At 43.6% G+C, this 17,500-nt stretch overlaps 1 protein-coding gene across 4 annotated transcripts in view; it reads right to left on the bottom strand.

Moving 5' to 3' along the window:
• The window catches only part of LOC135109688 (laminin subunit alpha-1-like), a 70,344-nt gene that overhangs the window by 37,218 nt on the left and 15,626 nt on the right, over window positions 1-17,500 (bottom strand). The gene's annotated exons all lie outside the window — the stretch shown is intronic.

The following is a 17,500-nucleotide window of genomic DNA, read 5'->3' as shown; positions in this document are numbered from 1 at the left end:
GAGGACGAGGAGGACGAGGACGACAACAAAGAAGACGAAGAAGCGGAGGAGGAAGAAGAGGAGGAGGAGGAGGAGGAGGAGGAGGAGGAGGAGGAGGAGGAGGAGGAGGAGGAGGAGGAATCAGAAGAGAAAAGGAAGACTTAAATGTCAGCAAAATTAAACACTGCAAGATAAATATGCAGAGAGAGAGAGAGAGAGAGAGAGAGAGAGAGAGAGAGAGAGAGAGAGAGAGAGAGAGAGAGAGAGAGAGAGAGAGAGAGAGAGAGAGAGAGAGAGAGAGAGAGAGAGAGAGAGAGAGAGAAATTTAGTGCAGCATTGCCAATTCCAACACACAGTACAACAGACCCTCACAGCCACTCACTCTTAACTGGCAACACTGCGAAGAGATAATTGCTGGCGGTAAATAAACAAGACTCACGGGAAAGCTCGGGTTTTGAGGAACAATGGCGCGGGTCAGGGCTTCCACGGGCATAACCCTCCCCCCCCCACTCACCCCCCTGCTGTGTGTGGCCGCCTGTCCGTCTGTCCTTGTGTGTGTGTGTGTGTGTGTGTGTGTGTGTGTGTGTGTGTGTGTGTGTGTGTGTGTGTGTGTGTGTGTGTGTGTGTGTGTGTGTGTGTGTGTGTGTGTGTGTGTGTGTGTGTGTGTGTGTGTGTGTGTTCCACTAAAGAGTAGTAATAGTAATAAATATATCTTTCTACGTCTTCTTCCTTCTTCTCATTATTATTATTATTATTACTATTATTATTATTATTATCACTGCATATCATCATCACCTTACTGAATAAATAATCAGTAAAATCTTAAAACTTCAAAACATCTTCCATAAATTTTCTTCTTCTTCTTCTTCTTCTTCTTCTTCTTCTTATTATTATTATTATTATTATTATTATTGTTATTATTATTATCATCATGATCATCACGAATAAATCAATAAAAACTCACAAAATTCTAAATAACAACCATAAACTCTGTACGAATAATAATATCAAGAATAAAAACTTGAGCCAGGCGTGCTTCGAAAACGTAAAAAAACAAAAGTTATACACGATAAAACAACAAATAAACTGACTACCTCACCAGAGAACGGAGACTTAGGTCATCACGAGCCATCAGAGGAGGAGGAGGAGGAGGAGGAGGAGGAGGAGGAGGAGGAGGTGGTGGTGGTGGTGGTGGTGTTGTTGTTGTTGTTGTTGTTGTTGTTGTTATTTTTGGTGGTTGTGGGTGGTGGTAGAGGAGGAGGAGGAGGAGGAGAGGGAATAAGGAGTCGAAGAGGAGGAGGAGGAGGAGAGGGAATCATAAGTCGAAGAGGAGGAGGAGGAGGAGAAGGAATCAGGGGTCGAAGACGAGAAGGAGGAGGAGGAGGAGGAGGAGGAGGAGGAGGAGGAGGAGGAGGAAGGGGACAGAATCGCCACCTCTCCCTCTTTTAAAATTCCAGTCAGTCGGAGTCCCGGGGTCAGGCCACAGCCATGCACAGGTGGCTGGTGCTGGCGGGGGAGGCTACCTGACGGGAACGGGCAAGCAGGGGGCCGGAGGAGAAGGAGGAAGAGGAGGAAGAGGAAGAGATTGTTGCGGTAGCGGTGGAAGAAAGTAAGAATAAGAGAAAGGAAGGCAAAGGACTACCCACTCCCTGTATTAGGTCAATTTATAATGCTTTCAGAACTTTCTCCTCTTTCTCTCCCTTTTATCTTTACGGAGTGGCGGCGTCTGGTGGCATTTTTTACGCGCATTCGTCCAGCCTTTACTTGGCGCTCCACCATTTGCGAGGCGGGACCAGACGCTGACCGCCCCGCTGCTGCTGCCACTTTCCTTCAATATGCGAGAGGCGGCCAATGATGGATGGGCCGCTGGAGTTTTGGGTTCTGGTTGAGTTACTTTCCATCTTTTTTCTCTTGTATATACAACAAATATAAATTTATCATGAATAAATAGTTAATAAAAAAGTAATTCATATGACGAGCAGAAACTGAATTCGTTGCTATTTTTCTTAACGTAAATAGAATAAGTGAACAAGTCATGAATAAACAGTTAAAGAAAACCTATATGACAAAAAACTCAATACGTTTCAACTTTTTTTCTTTAATATAAATCAAAATCAATCTGGAATAAACAAAGACATTAAGGGTGACAACTCAAGCAACAAAGAACAAACTAGTCGAAGATTTTTCCTCAATAAATATACGCAACGCAAATCAACCTGACAGGCATAAAGAAACGACCCAACTAGGTGACGCCTAAATCACAACGACACTCCCTCGTAGCTTCCCTTGTTTCTACTTCTCCATATCTTCATTCATTTCTACTTGACGGATTCCTGGAGGAGGCTTCGTAGGAGACAAAATGCTTCTTTTTTCGTTTTTTCTCTCCCTTTTTAGACTTTTACGAAGATGACAACTAGTAATCCATAACAATACTTCCTCACATAAGTACTTCCTTCATATTTTACGTAACACATTCCTGGAGGGTTCGCGGGAGACAAATAAGTAAAACACGGTACATTTTTTTCTCCTCTTCCCCCTTTTAACTTAAACAGAGGTGACAACTAATTCATAAAAAAAAAAAAAAACTCACGTATTTCTCTCTCTCTTTTACTTAAAACATTCCAGGAGGAGGGTCCGCGGTAGACAAGTAAGTGAACACGGTACTTTTCTTCCTTTCTTTTTTTTTTTTTATCTTTCTCTCCCTTTTTACTTTACAGTTTGGATTAATCTACCTGACGGGGACGAAACGGGAAGGGACAGGTGACAGGTTCAGGTAGACAGCAGGTTGGATAAGGCGACAGGTAACTAGTACTGGGACAGGTAGTACAAGTAGTAAATTCAGGTTTGCCATTTTTTTTTCCCCTTCAAGTTTTTATTTTTCTTATTTTTCAAGCGTATATAATATTGAGGTGAGGCGACGCATGCTGAGATGAGTACGAGAGGGAAAAAACTGATAAGCAGAAGAGAACCTGTGTGGAATACTGATGAGCTTGTTGCTAACTTGTTATTATCATCATCATCATCATTACTACCATTATACGAGGAACCAAAAGGAAAATGGTAAAGGTTAGTGTTCACAAGTTAAGAGCCCCAAAATGTAAAATAAGAAGGAAACAAAAAAAAAAAAACAGTACTTTCTAAAATAAAGATGGTAAACGTATAAATAAGAACACGCGAGACAAACTAAGAAAATAAGTTAAGAACGAAAACACAGCAATAAAACACGTTAGGAAAATAAAAGTAAAATAAAAAAAAAATAAATGAGAGTAAGAGTTGATAAAAAGAAATAAGAACAAGAATACGTAATAACAAATAAAACAAATAAAAATAAAGAACCACACTGAAACAGATAAGAAAAAAATAATTAAATAAGAAAAAAATGAGTAATAAATGATAAAAAGAGCACAAAATACATAAATGAATAAAAAGATAAAGATAAAAAAAAGAAAATAGGAAGTAAAAGACGAGAGAGAGAGAGAGAGAGAGAGAGAGAGAGAGAGAGAGAGAGAGAGAGAGAGAGAGAGAGAGAGAGAGAGAGAGAGAGAGAGAGAGAGAGAGAGAGAGCATAAAAAAAATAACAGTGTGAGATTACAACCCGCAGGTGCATGATGTGTCAAAATGTACACTACTCCTCCTCCTCCTCCTCCTCCTCCTTTTAACCAATTATTTTCTTTTTTCCAGCAAACGAAAGGCAGGCATAGCATAGTAATGGCAACTTAAGCTTACTATTATTACGCGGCTTTAAGCTACTGAAGGCCATTTGTCAGGAGGAGGAGGAGGAGGAGGAGGAGGAGGAGGAGGAGGAGGAGGAGGAGGAGGAGGAGGAGGAGGAGGAGCGGTAAGAGAAGACGAGCACAAAAACATGATGATGACGAGGAGGAACAGGGGCAGGTGGATAACAGGGATGAAGAAGAAGAAGAGGAGGAGGTGGAGGAGGAAGAGGAAGAGTATTTAATAGTTGTATTTTAGCGAACCTCAGCCACTAGCAGCCAACTCTTAAGTATTCATGCCTGGTCTTACCTTCCTCACCTTCCTTCCTCCATTCCCTCCTTCCGTAACCTCTCCCTATCTTCCTTACTCTCACTCTCTCTCTCTCTCTCTCTCTCTCTCTCTCTCTCTCTCTCTCTCTCTCTCTCTCTCTCTCTACATTCTGCTTACCCATCTACCTTCCTTCTTTATCTCTCGTCTTATTTTATCTTCTTTATGTCCTTTCTCTTCTTACTTTATAATTATATATATTCTATTTCTTTAACTTTTTCTTTCTTCTCCTATTCTCTCCTTCACTTTTACTGTTATTATCTTATGTTTCTCTTCTTACTTTTTTTTTATATACAGGTTTACTAATTATTCTCTCCTTTCTCTCTCGTATCTATTTTTTTTTCATCTCCTTCCTTTCATGTCGAATTGCTTTATCACTCCCTCCAACTTTCTTTCCGTCTTCATTATTTCTTTTATATGTTTTCTCTAACATTTTTTTATTTCCCTTTCTGTCTCATCCTTTCCTTTACCATCACCACCACCACCACCACCACCACCACCACCGCAACCACCACCACTACCAGTAAAAGAAAAAATAAATAAATAAAAAATAAAATCGCCGCAACCGCCTCCTCCTCCACCACCACCACCACCACCGGTACCACATTCCACTGCCACCATCGTCACTATCACGACAAATCACCATCGAGATTAGACCATAATGTAGTAGGCGACCACTAGCAATACCACCACCACCATCACAACACCACCAAAACCACTACAAACGACAGCAACAACAATTACTACAACTACTACTACTACTACTACTACTATACTATGTATGTAGGAAATTCGCAGAAAAATATGAGAGAGAGAGAGAGAGAGAGAGAGAGAGAGAGAGAGAGAGAGAGAGAGAGAGAGAGAGAGAGAGAGAGAGAGAGAGAGAGAGAGAGAGAGAGAGAGGATTCCATTTGTGGGTGGAGAGCTCTTGTTAATATCTCTTTCAATCTGTTTTGAATAATGACAATACTATCTGCTTCTCTTAAGACGGTGATGAATGAGTTGGATTATTTAGTGGCCAAATGCGTCTTCCTCTCTCTCTCTCTCTCTCTCTCTCTCTCTCTCTCTCTCTCTCTCTCTCTCTCTCTCTCTCTCTCTCTCTCTAACAATCCTGATTCTCTCCATATAATCCAATCAAACCGAAACTTTATTCTTCCAATCACTAAAGAGAAAATTCCCTTCACTTTTTTATTCTCTCTCTCTCTCTCTCTCTCTCTCTGCTCAGACATGCGTACATAACAAGACTCTTCGATAATCCCCGTGTAATAACCGTGCCAAACCAACACAGGTAATGGGAAAGTATTGCAGGTACGAAGGCACAGGTAGTTGGGGCAGGTAGGAGGTAACGCAAGTAAGACAGGTAGTGGGGTAATACGGGTAGTGGGGGGCAGAGGGGTAGGGTGCGGGGGTGACGGTAAGTATGAGGTATTAGTAGGTAGGGAGGGTGAGAGGGAATAGGGGGGAAGGTTACCTGGGCTGTACCTTTGATTAGCTGGGAAACAGGTCGAGGGATAAGACGCTGAGATAATGTTAAAAGCCTTAAAGCGTGGAGGGAGAGATGGACGGACTGACACACACACACACACACACACACACACACACACACACACACACACACACACACACACACACACACACACACACACACACACACACACACACAAACTTCAACTCCTCTTCAAGTGGCTCTCAAGACAAGAACTAAAACTGCCACTTAAAATGGCACTAGAGCCACCACACACACACACACACACACACACACACACACACACACACACACACACACACACACACACACACAACCATCCCTACACTGACTCGACACGAAAAAGGTGCAAAAAAAAAAAAAAAAATTAATGAACAGGGAAAATGAACCGAAAGCAAAAACAAGGTCCTGGCGGCGTCGTGCAGGGTAAAGTGGCAGATTGTGGAGCCTGTGCTATTTGGAGGGAGTCTTCTTGTTGCAGCCTCCGTCCTGAGCAACAAACGAGCCTGCCTGGACTCCCTACACGCTAATAAAGGCTCACCCATCTGCCCATTAATACCCGGATGGTGCTGCTGATGATAGTGATTCCGTAGAGAGAGAGAGAGAGAGAGAGAGAGAGAGAGAGAGAGAGAGAGAGAGAGAGAGAGAGAGAGAGAGAGAGAGAGAGAGAGAGAGAGAGAGAGAGAGAGAGAGAGAGAGAGAGAGAGAGAGAGAGAGAGAGAGAGATTCCTGCCGCCTCATCTAACCTTTCTAACCTTCTACTTTGGTTATTTTGGTGTGAGTGTGTGTGTGTGTGTGTGTGTGTGTGTGTGTGTGTGTGTGTGTGTGTGTGTGTGTGTGTGTGTAGAAATTCCTCAGCTTCCGTGTCCTTTGCTTGACAAAACAACAACAATAATTATACTACTACTACTACTACTACTACTACTACTACCACCACTACTACTACCACTACTACTACTACTACTACTACTACTACTACTACTAATAATAATAATAATAATAATAATAATAATAACAACAACAACAACAGTAGAGAGAGAGAGAGAGAGAGAGAGAGAGAGAGAGAGAGAGAGAGAGAGAGAGAGAGAGAGAGAGAGAGAGAGAGAGAGAGAGAGAGAGAGAGAGAGAGAGAGAGAGAGAGAGAGCAAACCACCAAGATTACTGATAAAAACAACACGTAAGGGACAGGCAGAAACGTCAATTAGCAAATGATAAACTAATGAGTAAGGAACGTATGATGAATTGCTAACAAGGTAGACAGGTGAACGAGAAGACTTCAACAGGTGAGTAGCATCCACAAGCAAGCCAACCACACCCCTACACACACACACACACACACACACACACACACAAATAAACACCGTGTACCAACATCCAATACCTCGCCTCAACACAGTGCAGCGAAAATAAACAAAAATATTGATACACAAGTTATGCAAATGAACGATGAAATATATCAGACACTTGACGAAAGGCTGACGAAGGAACGCATGATAAAGATGTAAGAAGAGGAAGGAAAGAAAAAAACTCGCATAAACTCAGTAATTTTTTGTATTTTTACGTTTACGGTTATTTTATTTTTCATTTCCTTATTCCTTGCTTTTTTTTTCTCTGTCTCTCTCACTTTCAGCTCTTTTTTTTTACAATTCACTTTTGTTCCCTCATTCTTTGTCTTCGTTTCAATTTCCCGTCTTTCTTTTTATAAATTCATCTTTTTCCCTTCATTCTTTGTTAATCTTCTCCCTCTACCCTCTTCATTTTTACATTTCACCTTTTTTTTATTGTTTTTTTCTCTTACCTTTCTCTAATTTTATCGTTTCCAGTCGCTTTATCATCTTTCCTTTCATTTCAACATCATCCTATCTTCCCTGTCTCTCCTTCCTTCCTCACTTCATATTTCCTTCCTTCTTCATTTCCTTCTTTTTTTCGTCAAACTATCAGCATCAACAATTTAATATAAAGAAAACTAGGAAAATATATGAAAACTCAACCGTTGACAGTACAGTCCCAAAATATTTACATAGGACAAGTGGGATAAACACAGACTGAAGGAATGTGTGAAGGGAAAGGAGGAGGAGGAGGAGGAGGAGGAGGAGGAGGAGGAGGAGGAGGAGGAGGAGGAGGAGGAGGAGGAATGTGCTGAAATAGGTGGATGGAAGAAGAATGGGGAATGAAAGATAAAACTGTGTAAATGTGAGAGAGAGAGAGAGAGAGAGAGAGAGAGAGAGAGAGAGAGAGAGAGAGAGAGAGAGAGAGAGAGAGAGAGAGAGAGAGATAATATATCATATGCAGATTAATATCACATCACAAACGTAAAAAAAATAAGAAATACCACAATTAACTCAAACTAAACCTTTCTCCATCAAAAAAAATAAAATAAAATAAATAAATAAATAAATAAAGTAAAAAAGAAAAAGGATTATACCAACTTGTATCCAATATTTTCCTTCTACAAACATCAAACCCAAAAAACGAAACTAACATAACCCAAAACACCATAAATAAACCAGCTAAGATACTTTAAATAACCACCTAAGCATATCTTCTTCGCTAACCACTAACACATTTCTCATCTATCCTCTTACTCCCCCTTTATCATTCATTGTTACACGCTTATTAGAGCTACGACTGGCTACACCCGACCTCGCTCGCCTCCTCTCAGACCCACCCAGCTTTTCTCAGATCCACCCAACTTCTCCCAGACCCACTCAGATTCTCTTAAACTCAGCCAGCTTTCCCCAGACTCACCCAACTTTTCTAGACCCACCTAGCTTCTCTCAGACTCATCCCCTCCTGCTCAGCCCCATCCTGCCTCCCCAGAGCCCCTCCAGCCCTACTCAGCTAAGGTCAACCTCGCCACAGCCGGTCCTTCGCAATCCAGGGTCCGCATTTCGAAACCATCTCACTTTAGCCTCTCGTAAGGTTTCCCAAGGCCACAGAGATGATTGGTCAGGTTCTCGTAAGTGTTTTCCTATAGCTAATGCAGAATTCTTGTTAAACTCTATGTAGAATCTTCAAAACACCCTTAAAAACACTAATAAATTCAACTAAAGCCTGTTAAAAGTAGTGGAGATAAGATGGTGAAACGTTTGAGAATGTGGGTCCTGATGAATCGACACTCGTTTTACGAAGACCATAATTCTGAAACACTCCTGCCCGCACCTCCACCACTTTCAATAGGCTCTAGTTAAAATGACAAGGTTCTTTAAGGGTGTTTTTGCAGTTCTAGAGGCAGATGAACAAGATTTCTGCATTATTAACAGCAGAAACACTCTTGAGAACCCTTCAAATCACCTCTGTGGCTCTGTAAATTAGTCGTAGTGAGAGAGCGAAGCGTTTTTGAATACGGGTCTTATGTTGCGGACGGAAGGACCCGGGACAGCCACACTCATTCATCTCCCGCCACCCCGCCGCCCCACGCCTCTCATGGCTCCAGCTCCAGCCTCAGCACGTCCATCGCAGTGACTTCTTCAGGACGCGCTTAAATAGTTGAGAGAGAGAGAGAGAGAGAGAGAGAGAGAGAGAGAGAGAGAGAGAGAGAGAGAGAGAGAGAGAGAGAGAGAGAGAGAGAGAGAGAGAGAGAGAGAGAGAGAGAGAGAGAGAGAGAGAATGTGAAGTGAAAAGATAACCAGACTGAAGAAGGAAAGATAGCCAGACAAGAAACGAGAGAGAGAGAGAGAGAGAGAGAGAGAGAGAGAGAGAGAGAGAGAGAGAGAGAGAGAGAGAGAGAGAGAGAGAGAGAGAGAGAGAGATGGGAACGCCCCTAAATATTCAAATGTGATGTATGCTGTGATTTATGAGGGTGTATGTTTGTTTGTTTGTTTGCACGGGTATATTTTCATGACGGCTTTATAATTGGTTTCTTTCTTATTCTTATTTCGGTCTTTCTTTATATAATACATTTCTCTTTGTTTACACACCATCATCACTTCATCTTGATAGCTTTCTTCACCAAGCATTCTCGTATTTTCTCCTTTCTCTTGTCCTCAATCCTTGCGTCATCTCTCTCTCTCTCTCTCTCTCTCTCTCTCTCTCTCTCTCTCTCTCTCTCTCTCTCTCTCTCTCTCTAGCACTTCGCACCTGATCTCTAAAAACCTGTCTTAAATAGCAATCCTTTCTTCCCTCGTTTCATTTCAGATCCCCCTCTTTCTTCCTCCCTTCATCCTTCTCTTTCCCGCAGGAGTCAACGAAGGAAGGACGAGGAACAGCAGCGCGTCTTACTTTTCCGGCATTATTTCTCAGTGTCTGGAATCACCCGAAGGAAGATTTATTTCTGGAAGGGTGACCGCGCGGCTTTTACAGATCCCCAAAAGGCGCAGGAACGTGAGCGGACGAGGGTAATAATGCTAAGGTTGCCGCTCCTTCCTCACCCTGTCTGTTCTGGGAGAGACACAAGGGAGGGAGAAAATTGTATGTACGAGACGCGTTTCCAGAGAGAGAGAGGGAGAGAGAGAGAGAGAGAGTGAGCCGGTAAAATAAAGCCAAAAAAAAAAAAAAGTTATGTATGTGTAGTAAAGAAACAAATGTACGTAACAAACATGATTTCTTTCTCCTTTACTGTGCGTGGCGAAAGAGTTTATGCATTCACCTCTCTCTCTCTCTCTCTCTCTCTCTCTCTCTCTCTCTCTCTCTCTCTCTCTCTCTCTCTCTCTCTCTTGATAAAAAATGTCTATATATCTTCTCTCTGAACCGTTGGAAATCCAGATTCGCCGTTCAAAACCACACAAACACAACACCACCGCCTGCAAAAGCTTTTCCCCGCATCGTATTTGAGAGAAAATGAAATATATACGTCTCTCTCTCTCTCTCTCTCTCTCTCTCTCTCTCTCTCTCTCTCTCTCTCTCCGTTAGGTATCACATCGCTGTCCTGGAAGAGACTCGCCCCGGCAGACACCAGTGTTTTCAGTGGCGCCGCGGCAACAGAGGAGGGAGGGTGTGTGTTCATGCCGGCTTGTGATTGATATTCTGGGTGACGAGGGAGAAAGATAAATGGATAGACAGATTGTTAAATAAGCAGGCAGGTAAGCAGGTAAATAGATAGGCACAGGTAAGGAGGGAGGAAAGGACAGGACGGTGAAAAATAACATGAAAAATGGGGAATGGGTGAAATGCCACGTGAAATGACAAAATAGCACACTAGAAATGAAAAACGGTCTGGATATAATACGAAAAAAGTGAGAAATGGGTGACGAGGAAAAAAAAAAAGGTGACGAGGATAAAAAAAAAAAAAAAAAAGGAAAAGGAAAAAAGAAAGAAAAATGTGGAAGAATCAAAACGCGACATAAAACAACAACAAAATAATGGTGGAAAAGAAAGACCCATTCATCTTGGGAGGGAAAAAATAAGAGGCATTTCACAATCGTCTCAGTTCCCAGAGTTTGACCCCCGAGGAGCAAGCCACTTACTGGGAGGGAGGAGGGGGAGGGGCGGGGGTCGGAGGTCAAAGCTGTAAGGGGTGTGGGGGGGTGAAGGAGAGAGGGGGGAGAGGATGTAAGGTAGACACGATCTATTTTTACTCGCTTGAAATCGTCTATCGTAATTCTCTCTCTCTCTCTCTCTCTCTCTCTCTCTCTCTCTCTCTCTCTCTCTCTCTCTCTCTCTCTCTCTCTCTCTCTCTCTCTCTCTCTCTCTCTCTCTCTCTCTAACCATCATCTCGTTTATTGACTAACACCCACTTGATACCCTCACCCCCCCACACACCTAAACATTGACACACACACACACACACACACACACACACACAAACACATACCTCGTGACTTTTCAGTGTGTGGGAGTTAGTGGCGGGGCTTAATGGCAGTCACCACCACTTACACCACCACAAATGGCAACGTGCATCACCACAGAACACACACCACAATACACTCATACAGCTACTCCTACTAACATCACCACTACCGCCATCATTTACCTTACTACAGCTATTACTATTATTACTACTGTCACTACTACTACTACTACTACTACTACTACTACTACTACTACTATTCACACCACTTCCTATTACTTCTAGAACTACTACTGTCATCACTAATATTTTACTACTACTATTACTACTACTACTACTACTACTACTACTACTGCTGCTACTACTACTACTACCACCACTAAATATACCATAACTAAACAACCACCATCACCACAACCACTATCTCTCTCTCTCTCTCTCTCTCTCTCTCTCTCTCTCTCTCTCTCTCTCTCTCTCTCTCTCGTCCGTGGCCATGAAGACAACAAAAGGACAAAAGCAAGAAAGTTAACAAATGAAAACACAAAGAAGAAAAAAAAAAGACAGACGTTTAATGAAAATAGCGAAACTTAATTTTAGTTTATGCATTTATTGCCCTTCGTCTTGCACTTGTTTTATTATCGCTGCTTTTGTAGTTTCTCTTTTGTTTCTAGTTTTATGACGGTACGCGGAGGTGCTTGAGACTAAGAACAGGAGGAGGAGGAGGAGGAGGAGGAGGAGGAGGAGGAGGAGGAGGAGGAGGAGGAGGAGGAGGAGGAGGAGGAGGAGGAGGGGCAAGAAAAAAAAAAGAAAATGAATGGTAGGGACGAGGTGGAGAAAAGATGGAGGAACGTGCAGAGGAAGTGGAATAGGATAGAATGAAATGGAGGGAGAGAGGCAGGGAGAGGTGAAGGGGAGAGGGGGAGGGAAGGTAAAGGAGTGGGGAGGGGAAGGGAGGGGAGGGAAGGGGTGGAGTACAAGAGGCAATTCTAAACTTCTGACTCTCATCTGTCTGGCTCCCTTAACCTCCTCCTCCTCCTCCTCCTCCTCCTCCTCCTCCTCCTCCTCCTCCTCCTCCTCCTCCTCCACCTATCCCAGCCACCTTTCCTGTCCTGCTACTCACCTAATGTTCTCTCCCCCTCCTTTTCTTCTCCTTGTCTTTCTCTTTCTCTCCACCTGTCATTCTTTCTCTCATTTTCTTCAATTATAGCTATTTTTTGCTCCTTTCCTTCTCTCCATTCGGAATTTATCCTCTCGTATTTTCCCTATTTTTATTCCTCGTTTAGATTAGTCATGCATACATTTTCCTCCTCTTCCTCCCTCTTCTCCTCCTTACCCTCTTTATCCTCCTCTTTTTCCTCTTTTTTACATTCTCTCTCTCTCTCTCTCTCTCTCTCTCTCTCTCTCTCTCTCTCTCTCTCTCTCTCTCTCTCTCTCTCGTGTCTTGGCGTACATGTTTCATTATCCTTTGACACACACACACACACACACACACACACACACACACACACACACACACACACACACACACACACACACACACACACACACACACACTCATTCACTTACAGACACACAAATACACAAATGTACACAAGTGGGCGGCCTTGAATGTGAAGGACAGCAAGAAAGAGAGAGAGAGATGGAGAGATGGAGGAGGAGGAGGAGGAGTAGGAGGAGGAGGAGGAGGAGGAGGAGGTAGGAAAGCATGGAGAATAACTGGAGGAAATTTAATCTCAGTGGAGGAGGCGAGTGGAGGAGTGGAGAGAGGCAAGCAAGGTGAAGAGAGAAAAGGTCAGTTGCTACAAAGTGGAGAGAGAGAGAGAGAGAGAGAGAGAGAGAGAGAGAGAGAGAGAGAGAGAGAGAGAGAGAGAGAGAGAGAGAGAGAGAGAGAGAGAGAGAGAGAGAGATAGAGATTCGCATACCATACAAGTAATTAAATGCAATCGCTTTCAATTTACGCATCATCTCCTCCTCCTCCTCCTCCTCCTCCTTTTCTTCCCACGTTCCCCGCCCACCACCACGCCTCCCAAACTGACGCCTACACGCCCCCACGCCCACAAACTGGTCATGTCGTGCTCATATTCAATCTGCATGTTATGTCTCTTCTATTTTTATTTTTATTCGTTTATTTTGTTGTTTTTTTCTTTTTTTCGTTTTTTTTTTTTTACTCGCGGAACAAAAAGCGTCCGTCAAGGGTTTGTTTACATTGGAGAGAAAACCCTAACGTGAAGGGAAACCGTAACTCCTCCACTCCTTTCCTCCACTCTCAACCTCCCTCTCCTCCCCTCCCTCTCTGCCTCCTACTCTCCTTCCTTCTTTCGCCAAAGACTTTTATTTTTTTTCTTTCTCTTCCTCCTCCTTTCTGCCTTCCTTCCTTCCTTCTTCTCTCACCTACAACTTCTGTTTTCTTTTTCTCTCTTTCCGCTCTTCCTTCCTCCTTCCTTCCTTCTTTCCTCACTCATCTGCCACTTTATTTTTCTCTCTTCTCTTCCTCTTTACTTCCTTCTTTCCTCTCACCTACCACTCATTTTTTCTCTCTCTCCTCTCTTCCCCCTTCCTTCCTTTCTTTCTAACTCACCTATCACTTCTATTTTTCTCTTTATTCTTTCATCTTTCTTTTACATGTTGTCTGTATTTCTCTTCTTTCTTCCCTTGCCTCTAACCTATTACTGTCTATATTTCTCTTCTTTTTCTCCTCTTACCTACCTATTACTGTCACCATCCTTCTCTTTTCCCATCCACCTATCATTTTTCTTCCTTCTCTCTCAACTCCTTCACTGTTCACACTCCTTCATTTGCTCTCCCACATCTCCTCCACTTCACCTCACCAAGCCTGCTCTTCAACACACTTCCCTCCCACATCCTCCTCCTCTTCCTCCTCCTCCTGATATCCTTCCAAGTCACCCCCTCATCTTCCTACATCCTCTCCTCTCACTTTATTTTCCTTACTTTCCCACACAATTTTGCTCTCCAATATTCTCCTCCTGCTCCTCAATATCCGTCCAACTCTCCCCCTCATTCTCCCACATCCTCTCCTCTCCCTCACTTTATTTTCTTTACTTTCCCACACAATTTAGTCTCCCGTCATTTTAATTTTTTCGCTTCAATTCAATTCCGTTTTCTAATTTCCTCACCTGCCAAACTGATTTCCCTCCCTCCCTCTCCATCTCTCACTCCTTTGTCTTTTGCCTTGATTCCTCCTCCTCCTCCTACTCCTTCCCTTACCTGCAATTGCCTGAGGTAGCGCCAGGTGACATTAATTAGCTCACCTGTGCACCTTACGAGGTTGGGTAATGGAAAGGTTGGTGGATTTTTATTTTTTTTGTTTTTGTTTTGTGGGGGCGACTTAGGTGAAAAATTGAGAAATATTGTGGAAAAGGGCAGGTAGTGGTAGTTTTGTTATCATCACCATCATCACCATCATCATCATCATCATCATCATCATCATTCATTGTCTTCACTGTTACGTTACTTGAATGCTGTGGAATTGTACAAGTGGTGGTAGTCTTGTTATCATCATCACCATTATCATCACTATCATTCACTGTCATCTTTATCGTTAGGTGAATTGAGCACGTTCCTACTAATGATGATGATGATGTTTGCAGTGATGGCTTATCATTATCATCATCATCATCACTATCATTCACTGCCATATGCATCATTACGTTAGGTCAGATAAGGTGAATTAATCATGTTTCTGAAGATGTCTACAGTGATTTATTATCATTACCATTATCATTTACTAGTACTACCTTCTACATTATACAGAGGAACGTGATGATGGTGCTAACTCCCTTTCCGCCCCGCCCCCTTCCTGCCCCGCCCTTCTACACAGCGCCCTTCCCACCAAACTATTGAGAAAAGTCTAATCTCGTATAAGCCCAAGTGATGAGAATACAAAAGTGTGTGTGTGTGTGTGTGTGTGTGTGTGTGTGTGTGTGTGTGTGTGTGTGTGTGTGTGTGTGTGTGTGTGTGTGTGTGTGTGTGTGTGTGTGTGTGTGTGTGTGTGTGTGTGTGTGTGTGTGTGTGTGTGTCCAAGTTGTTTTTACAGTACCTGGAGAATAACAAACACTTTCCTTTGTTAAATCAAATAATTTCACACCATTTTTTCCCACTTTTTTTTTTTTCAACCATTTCTCACACCCGGTTAGAGTTTTCCCAATCGTACAGCCCGTCCCTGTCACCGCCCCTTTCAGCTCCTCCTCCAGCATACCAGTGAGGGGAAGGAGAGGGGAGAGGGGGTGAGTGTGGCGGCTGCGCGAAGGGGGTGAAAGTGGTGTCAGGAACGCGAGCCACGACACTTATTAGGCTGTCAGCGAGTATAAGGGAGTATGCTGGGGAGTGTGTCGGAGAGGTGTTGGGTGTCGGCAAGGGGGCGTGAAAGGAGCGGGGGTGGGGGATAGGGTGGAGTGCGTGCGTTCCGGGCGCGTCATGTGCGTTAGTTGAAAGCACGGAAGGGTTTATGTGAGAGCAAGAGTGAGGAGTGAGAGTGAGGGTGAAAGTGCCGCATCTCTGGAATGGTAAGAGGGAGCTGTGGAATTTAAGGTGCAGGTTGAGTGGCGGGAGAGGAGGAGGGTTTAGTGAGAGTAGCGAGAGAGGAAGAGGGTTTTATGAGAGTGAGAGTGATGTGTCCTCGCTGGATTGGTGAGAGGCTGCTGTGATATCGACGGTAAAGGGAGAGTGATGGCAGAGGAGCTTCCAGTCACTATCAAACACTGCATAGCCGTAAAAAGACCCCAGATGTGGCATAGCAATAGTTCAAGATACGACAGAACGCCAAAATCGTAAGGAGAAAGTAACTAGGTGGCATGAAGGTAACATTAGTCTGTCAATGTCACGTGACCGTACTAGTCTTAAAAATGGCAGATTAACAATAAAGTAACAACAACACTATAGGAAATCGTAAAGTTCTCATATTATAAAGGTGGCATGAAAGTGTTGAATGCCACTATAGAATGTCATTGAGTCATTACAAGTCATCAATATGCTACCGAGTCACAAAACATCACTAGTCATGAGAAAAAATAAATAAATAAAAATAAAAAAACTGCAGGTGGGCATAATCACGAGACCAAGGTTGTAAGGCATAAAACTTAAGCAGCACATATCAAAAGGCTACGGAGGTCGTGGGGATGCCGTAAACACGTCTATGAGTCGTCGGGAAGTCGCGATACTGAAAGGTCGTGCGCGTTTCCTTGAGATCAAAGAAATATCAAGTTAGTTACAACAGCCAACATCCCGCTTAGCTCAGACGGAAGATAATGCTAAGGAAAGTCAAGCGTGTCTGCCCTCCTGCCTCCTCCCTCCTCCTTCTTCCCCAAAAAAGAAATATGCCACCAAAAAAAGTTTCACAATATTATTATAAGTTTGAGGTACCATTTTCCCAAGCGCCTCAGACGGGATAAGAAAAGAAAAACAGGACAACCTAATTTGGCCACCGGCAGAACAACGTGAGGAGGAGGAGGAGGAGGAGGAGGAGGAGGAGGAGGAGGAGGAGGAGGAGGAGGAGGAGGAGGAGGACAAAAAAAAAATAGAGAACTTGTTACTCAGGACAGTATTATGTGCACGTTTTTGTAACCCAACGAAACCTAACCTAAACTAACCCAACCTAACTCAACCCAACCCAACCTTATCTCACCTAACGTAACGTAACCTAACTCAATCTAACTTAACCCAACCTTACTTAAACTAACCTAACCTAACCCAACTTAGCCTTACTGAACTTATCCTGACAAACTTACTTCACTTAACCTAACTTAGTCAATCTTGCAGTATAAGTTCGACACACACACACACACACACACACACACACACACACACACACACACACACACACACACACACACACAGAAGCCCATGCCCGTGACAGTCGGACAGGCGCCGTCAGGAGGGGAGAGTTCCTTAAGAGGGGAGGAGACTGATAAGGGGAGAGGGTCGCTGGGTGAGTGTGAGGGGACGCAGCTTCTCCACACCCTCCCCTCCCCAGAGATAAATGTTGTCACCCCACGCAGGATAACGTCACCAGATGGGGAGTGTGACGGGTGGACGCGGCGCTCCTCAAGTGGGGAGTGGAGGAGGCGGTGTGGAGTAAGGAAGGTGTTAATGAGGCCTGGAGTTTATGGTGGGGGTGTGGCTGAAGCGTGAGGGCGTGGGCGGCGGGGCAGAGGTGTGGGTGGTATGAGTACAGGTGAGGTAGGAGATACAGGGTGGAGATACAGATTGAGGTAGAAGTGAAGAGATGCTTAGGAATCAGTTACTGGGGTGAG

The sequence above is a fragment of the Scylla paramamosain genome, chromosome 19 (assembly GCF_035594125.1).
Source record: "Scylla paramamosain isolate STU-SP2022 chromosome 19, ASM3559412v1, whole genome shotgun sequence".
Lineage (NCBI taxonomy): Eukaryota > Metazoa > Arthropoda > Malacostraca > Decapoda > Portunidae > Scylla > Scylla paramamosain.
This window is presented reverse-complemented; position numbering and strand designations above follow the sequence as displayed.